The sequence below is a fragment of the Procambarus clarkii genome, chromosome 4 (genome assembly GCF_040958095.1).
Source record: "Procambarus clarkii isolate CNS0578487 chromosome 4, FALCON_Pclarkii_2.0, whole genome shotgun sequence".
Lineage (NCBI taxonomy): Eukaryota > Metazoa > Arthropoda > Malacostraca > Decapoda > Cambaridae > Procambarus > Procambarus clarkii.
In genome coordinates, this window is record NC_091153.1 from 22779701 (window position 1) to 22800267 (window position 20567).

At 41.5% G+C, this 20567-nt stretch overlaps 1 protein-coding gene and 1 long non-coding RNA gene across 3 annotated transcripts in view; both read left to right on the forward strand.

The window, feature by feature from the left end:
• LOC123749362 (protein O-mannosyl-transferase TMTC1-like) overlaps positions 1–20567 on the forward strand; it is a 589924-nt gene that overhangs the window by 99668 nt on the left and 469689 nt on the right.
• On the forward strand, positions 8393–16300 carry LOC138372030 (uncharacterized). Of its 2 annotated transcripts, XR_011230636.1 has the most exons (4): positions 8393–8489; positions 11026–11142; positions 13987–14102; positions 15993–16300. It is a non-coding gene; the product is annotated as an uncharacterized lncRNA (long non-coding RNA). The 2 variants fall into 2 exon arrangements; XR_011230635.1 differs by lacking the exon at positions 13987–14102.

A 20567-nucleotide genomic window follows, 5' to 3' on the forward strand; every position in this document is an offset into this window, starting at 1 on the left:
GCGTTTCTAGCTTCTACTTACGTCCTCATGCCTCATTTAGTGAGGCTATCTTTATTTACCTTGTCAATTCTTCTCACTATCTTGTATGTCGTGATCATATCCTCCCTGTTTCATCTGTCCTTCAGGGTAGTGAGATCTAGTTTCAGGAGAAGACGTAGAGGAGACACGATAACAGGGAGACAGGAGACACGTGATAATGATAAAGTGGAGTGATATATAGAATTCCATATGAAGAGCCAATTAGCAAGGAGAGTGTGTCTCGAGTGTCGGTGGTGGTGGTGGTGGTGGTGGTGGTGGTGGTGGTTGGTAGTGGTAGAGGCTGGTGGTGGTGGTTGGTAGTGGTAGAGGCTGGTGGTGGTGGTGGTGGTTGGTAGTGGTAGAGGCTGGTGGTGGTGGTGGTGGTTGGTAGTGGTAGAGGCTGGTGGTGGTGGTTGTGGATGGTAGTGGTAGAGGCTGGTGGTGGTGGAGGCTGGTGGTGGTGGTGGTAATGGTGGAGGCTGGTGGTGGTGGTGGAAGTGGTGGTGGCAGAGGCTGGTGTTGGTGGTGGTTGGTGGTGGTGGTGGTGGTTGGTAGTGGTAGAGGCTGGTGGTGGTGGTTGGTAGTGGTAGAGGCTGGTGGTGGTGGTGGTGGTGGTGGTGGAGGCTGGTGGTGGTGGTGGAGGTGGTGGTGGTGGAGGCTGGTGTTGGTGGTGGTTGGTGGTGGTGGTTGTGGATGGTAGTGGTAGAGGCTGGTGGTGGTGGAGGCTGGTGGTGGTGGTGGTGGTGGTGGAGGCTGGTGGTGGTGGTGGAGGTGGTAGTGGTGGAGGCTGGTGGTAATGGTGGAGGCTGGAAGTGGTGGAGGCTGGTGGTGGTGGTGGAGGCTGGTGGTGGTAGTGGTAATGGTGGAGGCTGGTGGTGGTGGTGGAGGCTGGTGGTGGTGGTGGAGGCTGGTGCTGGTGGAGCCTGGTGGTGGTGGAGGCTGGTGGTGGTGGTGGTGATGGAGGCTGGTGGTGGTGGTGGAGGCTGGTGGTGGTGGTGATGGAGGCTGGTGGTGGTGGTGGAGGCTGGTGGTGGTGGTGAAGGCTGGTGCTGGTGGAGCCTGGTGGTGGTGGAGGCTGGTGGTGGTGGTGGTGGTGGTGATAGAGGCTGGTGGTGGTGGTGGTGGTGGTTGGTAGTGGTAGAGGCTGGTGGTGGCGGAGGCTGGTGGTGGTGGTGGTAATGGTGGAGGCTGGTGGTGGTGGTGGAAGTGGTGGTGGTGGAGGCTGGTGTTGGTGGTGGTTGGTGGTGGTGGTGGTGGTTGGTAGTGGTAGAGGCTGATGGTGGTGGAGGCTGGTGGTGATGGTGGTGGTGGTGGTGGTGGTGGTGGAGGCTGGTGGTGGTGGTGGTGATGGAGGCTGGTGGTGGTGGTGGTGATGGTGGTGGTGGTGGTAGAGGCTGGTGGTGGTGGTGGTGATGGAGGCTGGTGGTGGTGGTGGTGGTGGAGGTTGGTGGTGGTGGAGGCTGGTGGTGGTGGTGGTGATGGAGGATGGTGGTGGTGGTGGTGATGGAGGCTGATGGTGATGGAGGCTGGTGGTAGTGGAGGCTGGTGGTGGTTCGCCCTATCCCAAGAAATGGGCGTGGTGGATGGGTGGGAGGGGCATGGTGGATGACAGTGGAAAGGAACCTGGTGGATGAGGCGTGGTGGATGAGAGTGGAAGAGGAGGGCGTGGCAGCCCCTGGCGTGGGAGTTGTCAGCACGTGGTGGTGGTGAAGCCACAGAGCGCCTCAACTCTCAAGAGTAATGAGCAGCGGCCCTGGTAATGTGGCCGTGTCCTCGTGAAGAGTTGGTCTTGAATATTCATAAGGGCTTCACCAGCATCCACACACACACACACACACACACACACACACACACACACACACACACACACACACACACACACACACACACACACACACACACACACACACATCATCATAGGAGTTAATATCACACCAAACCTGTCTCCTGAAGCCCACATAAAAAGAATAACTTCTAAGGAATCATTCAGAATCTTGTACACCACACATGTAAGATCAATCCTGGAGTATGCGGACCCCAGCATTGAGCCCGTTCCTTGTCAAGCACAAGACGAAGAGAGAGAGAGAGAGAGAGAGAGAGAGAGAGAGAGAGAGAGAGAGAGAGAGAGAGAGAGAGAGAGAGAGAGAGAGAGAGAGAGAGAGAGAGAGAGAGAGAGAGAGAGAGAGAGAGAGAGAGAGAGAGAGACTTTCTAAATATATATTACAGGAAGCGACAGGTTTAAAAAAATCAGGAAATATTTACAATGAATACCACCTGCATGAGAGGACATAATGATAACCAGACATCATGATAACCAGACACCATGATAACCAGACATCATGATAACCAGACACCATGATAACCAGACCTGATGGGCCAGAGCCATGTAGAGCAAGACGAACACTGCAAGAAGACGCAGGACGACCTAGATCAGCTTACACAATGATAGTGAGCGAAATGGCTAGTCGACTTTAACTCGGGTTAATGCAAGATAAGCACCTGGGGAGTCGATTAAAACGCTTAGTCTAACATACATGAATGCAAGAGCAGCTGCACATGTGAACTTAACAACCATATAATTTATCATTTATGGAGCTAGGACGCGACGGACCTTCAGAACACTACACTCAGCCCTTATGAGGCCCGGTCAGGAGTATGCTGCCCCGGCATGGAACCCACCCGAAGGTAAACAAAACGAGGCTCGTACCAGAGTTGTGAGGGGTTAAACTATGAGGAGAGACTGAGGTAGGAGAGACTAAGGGAGGAGAGACTGAGGTAGGAGAGACTGAGGTAGGAGAGACTGAGGGAGGAGAGACTGAGGGAGGACAGACTGAGGTAGGAGAGACTGAGGTAGGAGAGACTGAGGGAGGAGAGACTGAGGGAGGAGAGACTGAGGGAGGACAGACTGAGGTAGGAGAGACTGAGGGAGGAGAGACTGAGGGAGGAGAGACTGAGGGAGGACAGACTGAGGTAGGAGAGACTGAGGTAGGAGAGACTGAGGTAGGAGAGACTGAGGGAGGAGAGACTGAGGGAGGAGAGACTGAGGGAGGACAGACTGAGGTAGGAGAGACTGAGGTAGGAGAGACTGAGGGAGGAGAGACTGAGGGAGGAGAGACTGAGGGAGGAGAGACTGAGGGAGGAGAGACTGAGGGAGGAGAGACTGAGGGAGGACAGACTGAGGTAGGAGAGACTGAGGTAGGAGAGACTGAGGGAGGAGAGACTGAGGGAGGAGAGACTGAGGGAGGAGAGACTGATGGAGGACAGACTGAGGGAGGAGAGACAGAGGGAGGAGAGACTGAGGGAGGAGAAACTGAGGGAGGAGAGACTGAGGGAGGAGGGACTGAGGGAGGAGAGACTGAGGGAGTGACTGAGGGAGGAGAGACTGAGGGAGGAGAGACTGAGGGAGGAGAGACTGATGGAGGACAGACTGAGGGAGGAGAGACTGAGGGAGGAGAGACTGAGGGAGGAGAAACTGAGGGAGGAGAGACTGAGGGAGGAGGGACTGAGGGAGGAGAGACTGAGGGAGTGACTGAGGGAGGAGAGACTGAGGGAGGAGAGACTGAGGGAGGAGTGACTGAGGGAGGAGAGACTGAGGGAGGACATTTTTTTTTATTATTATTAAGATATGAGGTACATCTGCATTAGTGCATGCTACCCTAGACTATATGAAGTGGAGTACAGTGTGTCAAAAAAGCTAACTAGGTGATGCTAAAGAATCCCCATCACACAGGATGGTTAGTCATACAGAGGCATGTGATAAGCGGTCTGCACTGGCAGACTCCGGGTGCATTTTGAGGATATCAACAACACAAGATTGAATAAGGTAGCAGTGGTAATACAAGTCCCCATCTCGCAGGATGGTTAGTCATACAGAGCCATGTGTTTAATAGCCTGCACTGGCAAATTTTGGGTGTACTGTGAGGATATCTTCAAGAATACGAGAGTGAATAAAGTAATTGCAAAGCTCCAGGTACCTCATGCCAACTGGTCTGAAAGGTCTAATAACTGGGCATTCAGTGATGTAGTGCGGGAGATCATGCCGTAGTTCCTGCTCACAGAGTTTGCAACTGGAGTGCTCAGGATTGGGAGACCCGTCACCTGCAGCCACCTGCCACAGGTAACGGTAACCCAACCTGATCCTTGCAACCACTGTGTCGCACAGTCTAGTGGACGTTTTGTGCTGTCCATAGATGTAGGTTTCAGATCTGAACAAATCATAGCTTTTTATACTAGTACTTTCAGGTCGTTGGGAGGACAGACTGAGGAAGGACAGACAGACTCTAGGGAAGCCACGTTTAAGATTTACATGTGAATTTTTATAGCTGACAAAAACCACACATCCAAGCAAAAGTCAGCGTATACCTAGAGGATATATCCAACAATAAGGCAGGGTATACCAAAAGAATATATGACCCACAATAGAGCAGGGTATAACAAGCCTGCCTTATACTGGGATTTTCTCCCTTGTTATACCTGCCGAATAAAGGGATATGTCCCCTTCATATACTCTGCCTTATACTGAAATATGTCCCCTTGTTATATCCCAACTCATCCTCCTGTTTAGATGATACTGTTTGTAACTAATTGGACCATTGTACATATATTGACGTAATGGACAATTATATAATAGAGTTTGGTACTATTCACTTTATAAGAGTTCACAAATAATTATTAAGGAGACGTATAGCAATATAAGGAAGGGTATAACCGGTATACTAGTCTCTGCCTAATAATGGCACACTGGGGGACATGTCCCATTATTAGGCAGGGGTATAAACTGAACAATGAATACTAATAGAGGGATGAATAGTGTAAGTTATCAAAATGGAGATAACTCCATTAAATAGCTATTAAAAGGAGATGAGAAGAAAGAGGAGGACATAGCTCAACACCTAGCGTTCCTCACACCCCCTACCCTTCCTCCAAGTACACAGGTTAGCACTTGTAGGTGAGTACTCACATACAGATAGAAAGGGCAAAGATAAGAAAGAAGAGGTGAAGTGAAGTTGGAGGAAAAGGCTTCAACAGGAGTTCTCTCTCGCCACTCCCGAGAGAACACAAGCACAGACCCAACAGTTCAGTAACAGGGAAGAGACCAACAGTGCAACCAGGAAAAAATAGTTACAGTCAGCCATCAGTTCTGACACAAAACAATACCCCAGTGATTCATCCTCCATTTCTCCCCCCCCCCCCAGAAAGCTATAAGCCTCTGAACAACCAGTTACCGCAACCTAACCATCCCCCTGTCCCATGTCCATCCATTCCCCTTTCCACTCCCACTCAGGAATGCCTGTCCCACCTCATACCTCTTTTCCATCAAGACTATCTTCCCTTTTTCACTTAAAAATACCCTAAAATTTCACACTTGCCCCGTATACCCTCTCATACCCTTCTCTATATACCAGGACCTATCCAGTACCCTATCCCCAAGCTGAGACCTCTTGAACAATGACCATAAAAATAAAATAGTTTACAATATTGGTACTCAAATGCAGATGTAATGTCACACAAAGCAGTTGATCTCAAGTATATTGCTCTGGATATAAATCCGTATATAATAGACATATAATGTATCCCAAATATAAATTAGGATATAAATCTGATATAATTTTTTTTTAATTATTTTAGTAGCACTAAAATAATTAAAAATGATGACACTGCTATGTTCTCCAAACAATATCTTGCAACACGAAGGGAAAGAAGGTATAGTTGGGATCTGGGCCAGTTACAATGTTGATCAAAAGAAAACAGCTTTTGCAAAGCTGAGGACTGAGGAGAAACTAATTATATAGACAATATAACGGGAAATATTCTAGTGTAAGGAGAAAAACTTGGTAACAGTAATGTACAGACAGAAAAGAAAATGCACAGAGATCCCATGAATCTCCTCCAAGGAGCGGCGGAAGTATTCCCTAGAATGACAGCACAAGACTACTGGTAACGAGACACTTCAATCACAGACAAATTGATAGGAGAAATCCCGGTCTAAGAGGAGAGAGAGGGGACAGAAAGCGAGGCTGATCGAAGTCTGGCAGTAGGTCAAACGTCACTTGTAAATGCAACCAGTCATGACGACACCATCAAGCAAGGCTAGCAATGATCTTCAAGCAAAACAAGATCCTTATTAAGAGTACTAAACTAGAGAGGCCAATAACCACTGTGTATTAGTCCTTGTAATGAACTGGTTATGTAGGCTGTGGAGACAGAAAGGAGAGTGGGAAGAAAATCGGCAGATAATTATTAGAGAGAATATCTTAGAAAAAAGTACTGAAGTGAAAAATCCACGCAAGTCATGAAGGAGAAAATGCTATAACTCTTCCCTCAGCGTCTGTACATTGTCTCGACTCTTAGGGAACAAAGACATCTTGGAGAACTGTAGCCCATGACAAGCAGCACCGGGGAAAGAAAGATATGTAAGAGAGCCTGGACGACTTATGGCAGGGACGACACAAGATCACTACGTGTATAAATAATTGGGGAAGAAGTTCAAAGGAATGGGAATAGCAAAAGAGAAGTAAATTGAAAATGGTATACCACCCAAGGCCAAGGAAGAGCCTACACACACACACACACACAGACACAGACACACACACACACACACACACACACACACACACACACACACACACACACACACACACACACACACACACACACACACACACACACACACACACACACACACACAGTAAATGCAGAGTAACGAAACTAGGCAGTGGAAACAGAAGGCCAGACCAACCTGTCCTCTTAAAAAGAACGTCAACATTTGCCGTTTGACTCTACGGCTGTTTTTGGACGTTATTTTGTGTAAAACTACGTCTATTATCGCTTCCATGGACTATCTCTTGTTATACAATGAAATACCACACTCTTATTATTCTATAACTCACTGACTATGCTCTGATATTTGTTCTTCAAGTAAAAATATATATATTTTTGCCTTAATTAGGCCATAATCCAGAAAATTCCAGCCTATCGATCTTTATATTTAGGAAAACATCTAATAAATTTGGAAATGAATTTTTCGTTCGCCGACAGTTGCCTGTTACTATTTAACCCTCTATGCTTTAATGTCGCTGGTCATTGTGACTTTCCCAGGATTTATATAGGTTTTGTAGTAGCATTTAGTCAGACTACAGTAATTTAACTAATGGGAAACCTCTATAGTTGTCGTAAATTAATAATAATCATTTATCAAATAATAAATTAGCAAACATATGCAACATTTTATGTTACGACTTTTTGGGTAGGCCGTTCTGTTTGTTTACAACCCAAATGGTTCAAAATACACAATACTTTTAATATATAAGTGACTAAGTATGCTCTAATATATGGTCCCCAATGAAAATTATCGTTTTTTTTTTTGTTAATTTGTCCATAATGAATAAGATTACTTACTGTTGATCTTTATATTGAGAAAAACATCTAAACAAATTGGTATTGTGTTTTCGTTCAGATAAAGTTTCCAGATACTATTTCCTAGTTATCAATTAATGTAGGTGGTTATTTTAATTCGCGGCTACCAGGGGCTTTCTCCCATTATACAATATAAATGTACTCACTAACTATTCTCTGGTATCTGTTCTTCAAGTAAAATTACCTATTTTTTGTTTAATTAGTCCATAATTCATAAAATTCCTTCAGGTCGATCTTTATATATAGAAAAACATCTAATCAATTTGGAATTTAATTTTTCGTTCACCTACAGTTACCTGCTATTATTTCATTGTTATATTTTATGTCGCTGGTCATTACAATTTTCCAAGAATTTAAACAGCTAATCAGCAAGTAGCATCTTGTTAGAGTACAGGAATTTACCTATGGAGAACCTCGATAGCTGCCGAATATTATTAATGATTATATATGTAATTTAAAATAATGAATTATATACCATTTCTTATGTTACGTCTTTGGCGGGTAGGCGGTTCTGCGGGTTTAAAACCGAATTGTTTAAAAATCACACTATTTTAAATGTATGAGTCACTAGTATGCTCTGATATATGTTCTGCAATGAAAATAAAGATTGTTTTGTTGTTAATTACTCCATAAATGTGTAATGTGTTAATTCAGTCTAAAATCTTTTTGCAACGTTTATATGCGATATACGTAGCTGGAAACTACCTAATATTTAAAAATAATAGTTACAACATTCTATTAATGTATAATGTTTAAATAAATATCACACAAAGTCTGTATATCTGTTTTTAGATGTCTTATAAATTTTTTTTTTAAATAGTATTAATGATGTTTGTGAATCTTGAGTAAAAATTATGTTAATTATTATTAATCTAATTGTTATTATTTTAAGTAAAAGAATTGCAAGTATTCGCATAACCACGAGATCTCTGTTTGTGTATGAATGCACGGATTTGTTTTTGTTATGAGAGGGACGCCTTAGAAAGCATGGTGTAGGCCACCTGTGGCTCGCATCCGATCCCACGATCGTCGTCGCCCCTAAATCAACACAACAGGTATTTAGTATTTACGATTATAATAAGTAATATTTCTTTTATAATAATATTGCAGCAGGTGGTGTAGTGGTAGGACACTCGCCTGGCGTTCCGCGAGCGCAATGTCATGGGTTCGTATCCTGGCCGGGGAGGATTTACTGGGCGCAAATCCTAAACTGTAGCCTCTGTTTAACGCAACAGTAAAATGTGTACTTGGATGAAAAAACGATTCTTCGCGGCGGGGATCGTATTCCAGGGACTTGCCCGAAACGCTACTCGTACTAGTGGCTGTACAAGAATGTAACAACTATTGTATATATCTCAGGTTAGGGGCTAGGCATTTACACTCTTAGGTCAGCAAACTAGCTAGAAGGTTAGACTATTAGACTCCACTGGTCAATCGGGGCCCTGCATGACTCAGCTTATCCTAACCTAGCCCAGCTTAAACCATCTTAGCATAGTTCATTCTAGCTGTGCATAGTGCTTGCACAGCCTTGCTTATCCTAGTTTACTTCTTCCTAGCCTACCGTAGCCAAGCCTATCCCAGTATACCCTTACCTAGTCTTGCCTAGCCTAACCCTGCCTTGCTTTTAAACATGACCAGTCCTTCCTACCCTAGCCAAGCCCTGACCAGCTTAGCCAAGCCAATCCCTGCCTAGATTTAGCATAGCCATGCCTTTTTATTAATATATAGAGGGTACCACCTCTGGTTGAGTATGTAGGAACCCTCCACTTATAGGGTTGAGGGTTCCATATATATATATATATATATATATATGTCGTACCTAGTAGCCAGAATGCACTTCTCGGCCTACTACGCAAGGCCCGATTTGCCTAATAAGCCAAGTTTTCCTGAATTAATATATTTTCTCTAAATTTTTTCTTATGAAATGATAAAGCTACCCATTTCATTATGTATGAGGTCAATTTTCTTTTATTGGAGTTGAAATTAACGTAGATATATGACCGAACCTAACCAACCCTACCTAACCTAACCTAACCTATCTTTATAGGTTAGGTTGGGTTAGGTAGCCGAAGAAGTTAGGTTAGGTTAGGTTAGGTAGTCGAAAAACAATAATTTCATGAAAACTTGGCTTATTAAGCAAATTGGGCCTTGCATAGTAGGCTGAGAAGTGCGTTCTGGCTACTAGGTACGACATATATATATATATATATATATATATATATATATATATATATATATATATATATATATATATATATATACTACTCACCTAGTTGTGCTTGTGGTGGTTGAGCTCTGGCTCTTTGTCCCGTATGTATGTATTCATATATATATATATATATATATATGTCGTACCTAATAGCCAGAACGCACTTCTCAGCCTACTATTCAAGGCCCGATTTGCCTAATAAGCCAAGTTTTCATGAATTAATGTTTTTTCGTCTACCTAACCTACCTAACCTAACCTAACCTAGCTTTTTTTGGCTACCTAACCTAACCTTACCTATAAATATAGGTTAGGTTAGGTTAGGTAGGGTTGGTTAGGTTCGGTCATATATCTACGTTAATTTTAACTCCAATAAAAAAAATTGACCTCATACATAGAGGAAAGGGTTGCTTTATCAGTTCATAAGAAAAAAATTATAGTAAATATATTAATTCAGGAAAACTTGGCTTATTAGGCAAATCGGGCCTTGAATAGTAGGCTGAGAAGTGAGTTCTGGCTACTAGGTACGACATATATATATATATATATATATATATATATATATATATATATATATATATATATATATAAATATATATATATATATATATAAATATATATATATATATATATATATATATATATATATATATATATATATATATATAATATTTTATATATCCTGCCTGAAATGCTGCGTGTACTAGTGGCTTTACAAGATAGTTCTTATAAAGATAGCATTTTGTGGTTATTCTCTATATCTGGTTCACCTAACAGTAAATAAGTACCTGGGAGTTAGACAGCTGCTATGGGCTGCTTCCTAGGGATGTGTGTGTGTGTTTGTATTCATGTTGAATTTTACAAAGTAGGAAGAGATGTTTGTAAAAAAAAAAAATCAAATATTTTTGAAAGTATAAGTAGATTTGATATTTTTCTTTAATTGTTTATGTCTGCTGTCTCGCCTCCTTTATAAAATGGCATCATTCTTGCTTTTTTAAGGATATCAGGAAAAGTAAGGCACTCCAGAGATTTGTTGACTCCTTCCTAGTGTTGCCTAGCCCAGCCCAGCCTAGACAAGGCAGGCTGGGCATCCTAGCCTCACGCAGCTTAGCCCCCACCTACATGTAGTATCCCAGTCCATCCTAAGTGATCATTACCTTACTGGCTGTGTTTTCTCTTCAGCCCTGAATGTAATGTGGTGGAACATAAGCAGATACATATCAGGACTTAGAGAATCTGTACTTCATACATTTCTTAATAATGTCTCACAAATATTTAAATAATTAAAAAAAAATTGTATAATAACTTCATATTATTCTTGCAATTTATTTTTGCATTTTTTTTTATACAAAATTTACATTTTAAAAGATTACCTCTATTTTTAGATTGATGACTTGAAGACTACAGTGCCATCCACAGCAAATCATGGTCTTAAAATATCTCCTAGCAATGACGAGACCAATTTTCACAGAGATCAAATTTTTGCTAAGCAGTAGTCACAGGTAAATATATATTATATATATAATATTATATATATAAAATTAACTACTTCATTGCTCAAAGCACCTTTAGACATTCTGAGAGTTGTGCTATTTTATTAATTAATTAATTAGGCTATATTTTAATGTTTTGTAATGTTTTCATTACTTTTTTTGTTTTGAAATATAAATTGTTGAGTTTTGAAACATTTTGACATTAACTATACCTGAATATTTATAAACAAAAAATTACCAGAACTATGTCCTTGACAATTGCACTAAGAAGTCTTTGCCAAAATCAGGTGCTCAGTGCAGTAGATAAAAACATAAAAGTTGTACCACCTCTGGTGCAAGATTAGGGACCCAAAGCCTCAGAGAAGAAAATAGAGAGTACTCAGAGAAGGCCTTGAATAATAGGCAGGCTGTTTGTGTGTGTTTCGACGGTAAGCTTGCTGACACCAAATGTAGTTACCTAAGTGTAGTTACAGGATTAGAGCTACGCTCGTGGTGTCCCGTCTACCCAGCACTCTTTGTCACATAATGCTTTGAAACTACTGACGGTCTTGGCCGCCACCACCTTCTCACTTAACTTGTTCCAACCGTGTACCACTCTGTATGCGAAAGGAAATTTTTTTATATTTCTTTGGCATCTTTGTTTAGTTAGTTTAAATCTATGACCTTTTGTTCTTGAAGTTCCAGGTCTCGGGAAATCTTCCCTATCGATTTTATCAATTCCTGTTACTATTTTGTACATAGTGATTTTATCACCTCTTTTTGTTGTCTTCTAGTTTTGGCATATATAATGCCTGTGACCTCTCCACATAGCTCTTGCCCTTTAGTTCTGGGAGCCACTTAGTAGCATGTCTTTGCACCTTTTCCAGTTTGTTGATGTGCTTCTTAAGATATGGGCACCACACAACCGCTGCATATTCTAGCCTTGGCCGAACAAAACTCGTGAACAATTTCTTTAGTATTTCGCCATCCATGTATTTAAACGAAATTCTGAAGTTAGAAAGCGTGGCATAGGCTCCTCACACAACGTTCTTTATGTGGGCCTCAAGTGATAGTTTTCTATCTAGAATCAACCCTAGACCTCTTTCTTTTATCAGAATTATATAAAGATTTCTCACATAATTTGTAGGTTGTGTGGGATCTATGTTCTATTCCACATTCCATAACATGGCATTTATTCACATTAAATTTCATTTGCCAAGTGGTGCTCCATATACTTATTTTGTCCAGGTCTTCTTGCAGGGCATGACAATCATCTAAATTTCTTATCCATCCCATTATCTTAGCATCATCAGCAAACATGTTTATATAATTCTGTATTCCAACTGGTAGATCATTTATGTAGACAATAAACATTTCTGGTGCATGTACTGTGGTACTCCACTTGTGACACTTCTCCAGTCCGATTGCCTCTGATTACTGCCCTCATTTTTCTATCAGTCAGAAAATTTTTCATCCATGTTAGAAGCTTACCTGTCACCCATCCAAAATTTTCTAGTTTCCAGAACAACCTCTTATGTGGAACTCTGTCGAAAGCCTTTTTTATGTCTAGATAGATGCAGACGACCCAACTACCTTTTTCCTTTAAAATCTCTGTGGCTCAATCATAGAAACTGAGTAAATTCAATACACAGGATCTTCCAGATCGAAAACAATACTGTCTGTGTGATATTATATAATTTCTCTCCAGGTGTTCTACCCATTTAGTTTTTATTATTTTTTTTTTCAATCTTTTCACTGTTACACTTGTCAATGATTCAGGTCTATAACTGAGAGAGGTGGGGTCTTCCCTGTTGCCACTTTTGTAGATTGGAACTATGTTAGCCTTTTTCCACATGTTTGCTATGACTCCTATACACAGGGATGCCTGAAAGATCAGGTGAAGTGGAAGGCTGAGCTCAGATGCACATTCTCTCAGAACCCATGGTGATACTCCATCTGGACCAACTGCTTTGTTCTTACTTAGCTCCTTTAGCATATTTTCCACTTCATCTCTAGACACCTCTATACGCTCTATGATGTTCTCAGAAATTCTTATTGTGTCTGGTTCTCTTAAGATTTCATTTTGTATAAACACACTTTGGAACTTTTGGTTTAATGTTTCACACATTGCTTCTGTGAATCTGTTTCCTATTTTCAACCTCTGGATATTATCCTTTACCTGCAATTTGTTGTTTATGAATTTGTAGAATAGGCCCAGTTCTGTTTTACATTTATCCATTATCCCTTTTTAAAAAATTCTTTCTGCCTCTTCCCTTACTGCTGTATAGTTGTTTCTCGCATCTTTGTATCGCTGGTATGATTGGGGGTTTGGCTTCTTTCTATGTTGATACCTGCTTGATGGGGTTCTGCTCTTCTACTCCCCAAGCCCGGCCCGAGGCCAGGCTCGACTTGTGAGAGTTTGGTCCACCAGGCTGTTGCTTGGAGCGGCCCGCAGGGCCACATACCCACCACAGCCCGGCTGATCCGGAACTTCTCTTAGAAAACAGTCCAGTTTTCTCCTGAAGATGTCCACGGTTGTTCCGGCAATATTTCTTATAGTCGCTGGGAGGACGTTGAACAACCACGGACCTCTGATGTTTATACAGTGCTCTCTGATTGTGCCTGTGGCACCTCTGCTCTTCACTGGTTCAATCTTGCATTTTTTTCCATATCGTTCACTCCAGTACGTTGTTATTTTACTGTGTAGATTTGGGACCTGGCCCTCCAGTATCTTCCATGTGTATATTATTTGGTATCTCTCTCGTCTCCTTTCTAGAGAGTACATTTGGAGAGCTTTGAGACGATCCCAATAATTTAGGTGTTTTATCTCGTCTATGCGTGCCGTATATGTTCTCTGTATTCCCTATATTTCAGCAATCTCTCCTGCTCTGAAGGGGGAAGTGAATACTGAGCAGTACTCGAGACGGGACAACATAAGTGACTTGAAGAGTACAACCATTGTGATGGGATCCCTGGATTTGAAAGTTCTCGTAATCCATCCGATCATTTTTCTGGCTGACGCAATATTTGCTTGGTTATGCTCCCTAAACATTAGATCGTCGGACATCATTATTCCCAAATCCTTGACATGCTGTTTTTCTACTATGGGAAGATTCGATTGTGTTTTGTACCCTGTATTATGTTTCAGATCCTCATTTTTGCCATACCTGAAATTTATCACTGTTAAACATCATGTTATTTTCTGCTGCCCAATCGAAAACTTTGTTGACATCTGCTTGTAGTTTTTCAATGTCTTTCATTCCATTTTTGTGTCTTTTGGTCTGTGGCCCTCTCTCAATTTCTGTTGAACCAATCCTGTTTTCTGGCCCTGCATCTCTGTTTTGGTATGAATGTTTGTGTGACTTCATTGTATATTTTGCAAAATTTGGCATACATTTAATTTACTTCCCTGTCTAGCAACAAGTCTGCCTAATTACTTATTAAAAAAAAATTGAAGTTCCCCATAGTGACCTCTCTCTCTTGAAATCAAGTTTATCAACTGTTTCAATGTCCCCATTTTCTGTGTGTGTGTGTTTGGAGGCTAAGCTTGCTGATACCATGTGTGTGTGTGTTTGGAGGCTAAGCTTGCTGATACCATGTGTGTGTGTGTGTGTTTGGAGGCTAAGCTTGCTGATACCATGTGTGTGTGTGTTTGGAGGCTAAGCTTGCTGATACCATGTGTGTGTGTGTTTGGAGGCTAAGCTTGCTGATACCATGTGTGTGTGTGTGTGTTTGGAGGTTAAGCTTGCTGATACCATGTGTGTGTGTGTGTGTTTGGAGGCTAAGCTTGCTGATACCATGTGTGTGTGTGTTTGGAGGCTAAGCTTGCTGATACCATGTGTGTGTGTGTTTGGAGGCTAAGCTTGCTGATACCATGTGTGTGTGTGTGTGTTTGGAGGCTAAGCTTGCTGATACCATGTGTGTGTGTGTTTGGAGGCTAAGCTTGCTGATACCATGTGTGTGTGTGTGTGTTTGGAGGCTAAGCTTGCTGATACCATGTGTGTGTGTGTTTGGAGGCTAAGCTTGCTGATACCATGTGTGTGTGTGTGTGTTTGGAGGCTAAGCTTGCTGATACCATGTGTGTATGTGTGTGTTTGGAGGCTAAGTTTGCTGATACCATGTGTGTGTGTGTGTGTTTGGAGGCTAAGCTTGCTGATACCATGTGTGTGTGTGTGTGTTTGGAGGCTAAACTTGCTGATACCATGTGTGTGTGTGTGTTTGGAGGCTAAGCTTGCTGATACCATGTGTGTGTGTGTGTTTGGAGGCTAAGCTTGCTGATACCATGTGTGTGTGTGTGTTTGGAGGCTAAGCTTGCTGATACCATGTGTGTGTGTGTGTTTGGAGGCTAAGCTTGCTGATACCGTTTGTGTGTGTGTGTGTGTGTTTAGAGGCTAAGCTTGCTGATACCATGTGTGTATTTGGAGGCTAAGCTTGCTGATACCATGTGTGTGTGTGTTTGGAGGCTAAGCTTGCTGATACCATGTGTGTGTGTGTGTTTGGAGGCTAAGTTTGCTGATGCCATGTGTGTGTGTGTGTTTGGAGGCTAAGTTTGCTAACACCGTGTGTGTACTCACCTGTTTAAATAATAATAGGGGTGTGTACCACCTCTGGTGCAATTGTAGGGACCCACAGCCTTGAAGAAAATAGAGTATTCAGAGAAGACCTTGTGGATTCTCACTAAACACTAATCTTTTCTTCTCCTATCACCCCTCTTATTTTGTTTTATGCTGTATTCTATTATATATCATATAAATACATAGCCAAATGGCAATATTTATTATGTCTATACAAAAAGAAGACATCCACTTTATTTTTTTTCTCTCCTTTGTTTCTATGTGGATTTTGTTGTGACTAATGATTCTCCTCCTTCCCATCAACAGGTCTTCCTCACTGGGCTTGCTCGGCTTTTGTGTTACTGTGAGGGTGCCATCATCGTTTACCCTTCAAGACTGACTCATGCTGGCATTGCATTTGTGGACTTCCCTTCACAGTAAACAGTCCTTCTCCATATGGTGATTGTCCAGGGCAAGCAGGGTGTGACTGCCATCTTGGAGAAGCAGGGTCTTTTAATATGAAGAATCTTCCGTCTTCTCTACTTACGCCAGCTTGTGCCGGCCTTGCATTCTTGTTACTTCATGGCCCTTGGGCCTTTTTTATTTATTTTACATAATAAATTTTTTGATTAATACCCGTGTTTCACAAGAGATCCTTAACATTTTAAGCACCAATTGTATTGACTAATGTACGTCTTGTAACCTTTAAGACATAAATAGACAAGACATAGATAAATGAGTGAATAATACTGAGTGACTAGGTTAGGGCGAGGAACATAGTACAGTGTCTGGCTTTGGAAGAATGCCTACTGTTTTAGAAACCTTATTGCCATGATCATAATCGTATGGGTTAAAAAGCATTTGTTGTCACTCCTACACTGTGGCTTGTTGAGCTTGAAACCTTTGCTCCTTGTTCGTGTTACATCTGACCTTTTGAGGAAATTGTATGAATCAATATCCTCCAAATTGTTCAGTATTTTAAAGGTTTCGCTCTATTACTCTCTCATTTGCATATATCTAAGCATATAGATTAGATATAGATTTAGATTAGATTTTTTATTCAGGTAAAGGTACATACATTGCAGATGAGTTTCAAAGGGAAAGACATTGACTAGAGTTCACTAGCTCTATTGGAAGAGAAACGTCTGCAAGACAAGTGTGGGCAAAAATTAAGGTAGCAGCGGCTCACAACGACCCCCAACGGCTTCATTTTGTATCTTCTCCAACTTGCCCATCCTACCTTTACCAAAACAAGAAATGACAGGTGCAGCATAATCAATAAGAAATCTTACAGTACTCAAGTACATCATTCGTAGCACTTGGACTCCCACTCCTTTCCACAGCATGCCAAGGCCTTCAGAGGTTGTAATCTCTTCCGACATTGACTCAACAGTCTGTTCATCTCAGTTTCCAAACTCTCATGGGTATATCCAACATATATGCCTAAATATTTATATATATTAACTCTCTATATTTTTACCGTTTATTTCCAATATAATGGGCCTCCGACTTCTACATTCAAACTTTAGTTTTGTCTTCATTAACCACTAGTCCCATGTGGTGACACTGGTTTCCGAAATTGTCCAACACTGTTTGAATCTTTGAAATATCTTTGCCCTGAAACAAAATATCATCAGCATATATGATTGGAGTTACCCAATTTGAGTATTTCTCAGATGCTATCTTATTCATTAGTACATAAAACAGGGTGAGACTCAACACTCCTCCCTGAGGTGTGCAGAGTTCTTGACCTTGATACCTTGAACCTTGAACCATACAACCTTGATACCACACCTGAGCCTTCCTTTCCTGAAGATAATCCCCTATCCAGCGCAATAATCTCCCTTCAACACCAAGACCAGCTAATTCATATAAAATAACCTCTTTGTTGGCTTTATCAAAAGCTCCTTATAAATCAATAAAAATTCTATAATAATCATTACCATTAGCTAGACATTTAATAATACAGTCAGAGGTACTTTTTCCTCTGAGGAACCCGAAAAATTATTAGACAGCTGATCACCTATTATATACAAAAGTTTATTTAAAATGATCCTCTCCATCATTTTACAAAAACACGAGGTTAAAGACACAGGTCTGTACTCTCCATTGGCTTTAGGGATAAGGATGATCATAGTTCTTTTTCATTTACTGGGAATTCTGCCCTCTTTATAACTAATATTAAAGAGGTCTAACAGCGGCCTTTTCGTCATAATGGCAAGTTCATTAAGTATTTCATAAGTTACTCCATCCTCCCCAGGGGGCGGTAGATTTCCCAACTTTAATCGCCGTTATTAGTTCTTCTCTGGTAATACCTGTGCAAGTGACATCACCACTGTTACCTGCTGTAAGTATAAAATCCTTTCTTAGTTCTTTCTCTGCAAACTCCTGCCAATACTTGCTCCAAATTTCCTTTCTCTTCTCCGCACACTTTTATGGGGGGATGCTTTTCTATACCAGATGTTTTCCGGTTCAATGTTGCATTAAATACATCTACCTCCTTAATTAAATCTTAATAGAATGCTTCTGCCGAAACTGGCTTATAAGTATCATACCAAGACTTAATATGACCAACAAGACCCTTTAATTCTCCCTTATTAAACTTTAAGCTTTTCCTCTGAAGGCAGGCATGCTTTTTATCTAGTTTAAGCTGTATTTGTAATGCAAAATCTCTTAGCATTTCATCCACAGTAAGACAATTCTCCTCTATGCCCTCAGCATTTATCAAACAAGCATAATCTAATCTCCCTCCCATCAGATGAGTAGGAGAGGGCTCGCCCAGCAGTTGAACATCTTCATGTTCAACATGTTCATCTTCATGTTCAGATTGTTACCATCCCTATCCCCAGTTTCCTGGAGTGCTGCTATGTTAATATTCTCTCTAAGAGTATAATAGTGTACATCCACCGCTCTAGTTTTTAATCCATTAACGTTCCAAGATAATATTATCAATCTACTTTCATCCATGAACTCCGTAACATTTTTTCTTTCTCCTCACTTGCACAACTACTACTAACATCGAAGGTAATAGAATTCATATCTATTTTCTTTGTTATTTCTGTATACCTTTTTACTTTAACGAAGGTACCCCCCAGGTGTAGGGAGGAATGATCTTTTCCAGGTATATTTTGAAAATCAGCATCGTTTTGCCACGTACCGCTTCGGTGGGTAGGCGGTTCCATGAGTTAATAACTCTGTGGGTGAAAAAGTATCTCCTGTAACTGGTAACTGGCTATTCAGACGAAGGACTTCGGGTAGATGTAGTTTACATGGACCTGAACAACGGTCGTAGTCTGCTGTCTGCTCTGTGTCGAGGCTGTAGCGTCTTGGGTCGATTAGAACTGTACACGCCGAGTGCTACATTCTTGACTGGAGATTGTACTGTGTGCTATTCGATTGATTGATGAAGATTAAGCCACCCAAGACGTGACACGGGCATGAATAGCCCGTAAGTGGTGGCCCTTTTGAGCCATTACCAATATCAAGAGCTGATACTGGAGATCTGTGGAGGTGCGACTGCACCCTGCGTGACGGGAGATGTCTCCCGTGTGGTGTGTGCTATTCTGATTTATTTATAAAGATTAAGCCACCCAAGAGGTGGCACGGGCATGAATAGCCCGTAATGTGCTATTCTCAAGTCGCTTGCTTATGTACGGTGACGACACCTCACAGTAAGATATAGAAGGGTGGAAAACCGTTACCTGTAAATAGGGATAGGATTAATGCTTGTGTAATTAGTTATGCCATTATGATGATGAGATAATGGAGTATAAGGATTACTCGATCACTACATCACCTTCAACTATTACTAGGGGAACTATTACATGGTCCAGCGATTTTCTGAAAAGGAGTTTCACTGGCAAGCATAGTGAATTAAGAGCATAAGAATAAAGGTAACTGCAGAAGGCCTATTGGCCCATACGAGGCAGCTCCTATCTATAACCACCCAAACCCACTCATATACATGTCCAACCCACGCTTGAAACAATCGAGGGACCCCACCTCCACCACGTTACGCGGTAATTGGTTCCACAAATCAACAACCCTGTTGCCAAACCAGTATTTACCCAAGTCTTTCCTAAATCTAAACTTATCCAATTTATACCCATTGTTTTGTGTTCTGTCATGTGTTGATACTTTTAATACCCTACTAATATCCCCTTTGTTATGTCCATTCATCCACTTGTAAACCTCTATCATATCACCCCTAACTCTTCGCTTTTCCAGTGAATGCAATTTAAGCTTTGTTAATCTTTCTTCATATAAAAGATTTCTATTTTGGTGAATTAACTTAGTCACCCTACTCTAGACACGTTCAAGTGAATTTATATTCATTCTATAATATGGCGACCAAAACTGAACTGCATAATGTAAATGGGGCCTAACCAGAGCAAGATATAGCTGAAGAACCACACCAGGTGTCTTGTTACTAACACTTCGATTAATAAATCCCAGTGTCCTATTTGCCTTATTACGAGCATTCATGCATTGATCCTTTTGTTTTAAATTCTTACTAATCATAACTCCCAGATCCCTTTCACAATCCGACTTCGCAATCTCAACACCATCTAGCTCGTATCTTGTAACTATCATCATTACCTAGTCTCAAAACTTTACATTTATCAGCATTAAACTGCATCTGTCAATCTTTTGACCATTTCAAAACCCTATTTAGATCAACTTGAAGTGATAGTGAGTCTTCTTCCGTGTTAATTTCCCTACCTATTTTTGTATCATCTGCAAATTTGCAAATGTTGCTACTCAACATAAGAACACAAGAACAAAGGCAACTGCAGAAGGCCCACCGGCCCATACGAGGCAACTCCTACCTACAACCACCCAATTAATTTGCCAGTTCCTTTACGACTTGGGACTTAAATCCATTTACACTTTGGGCTTCTG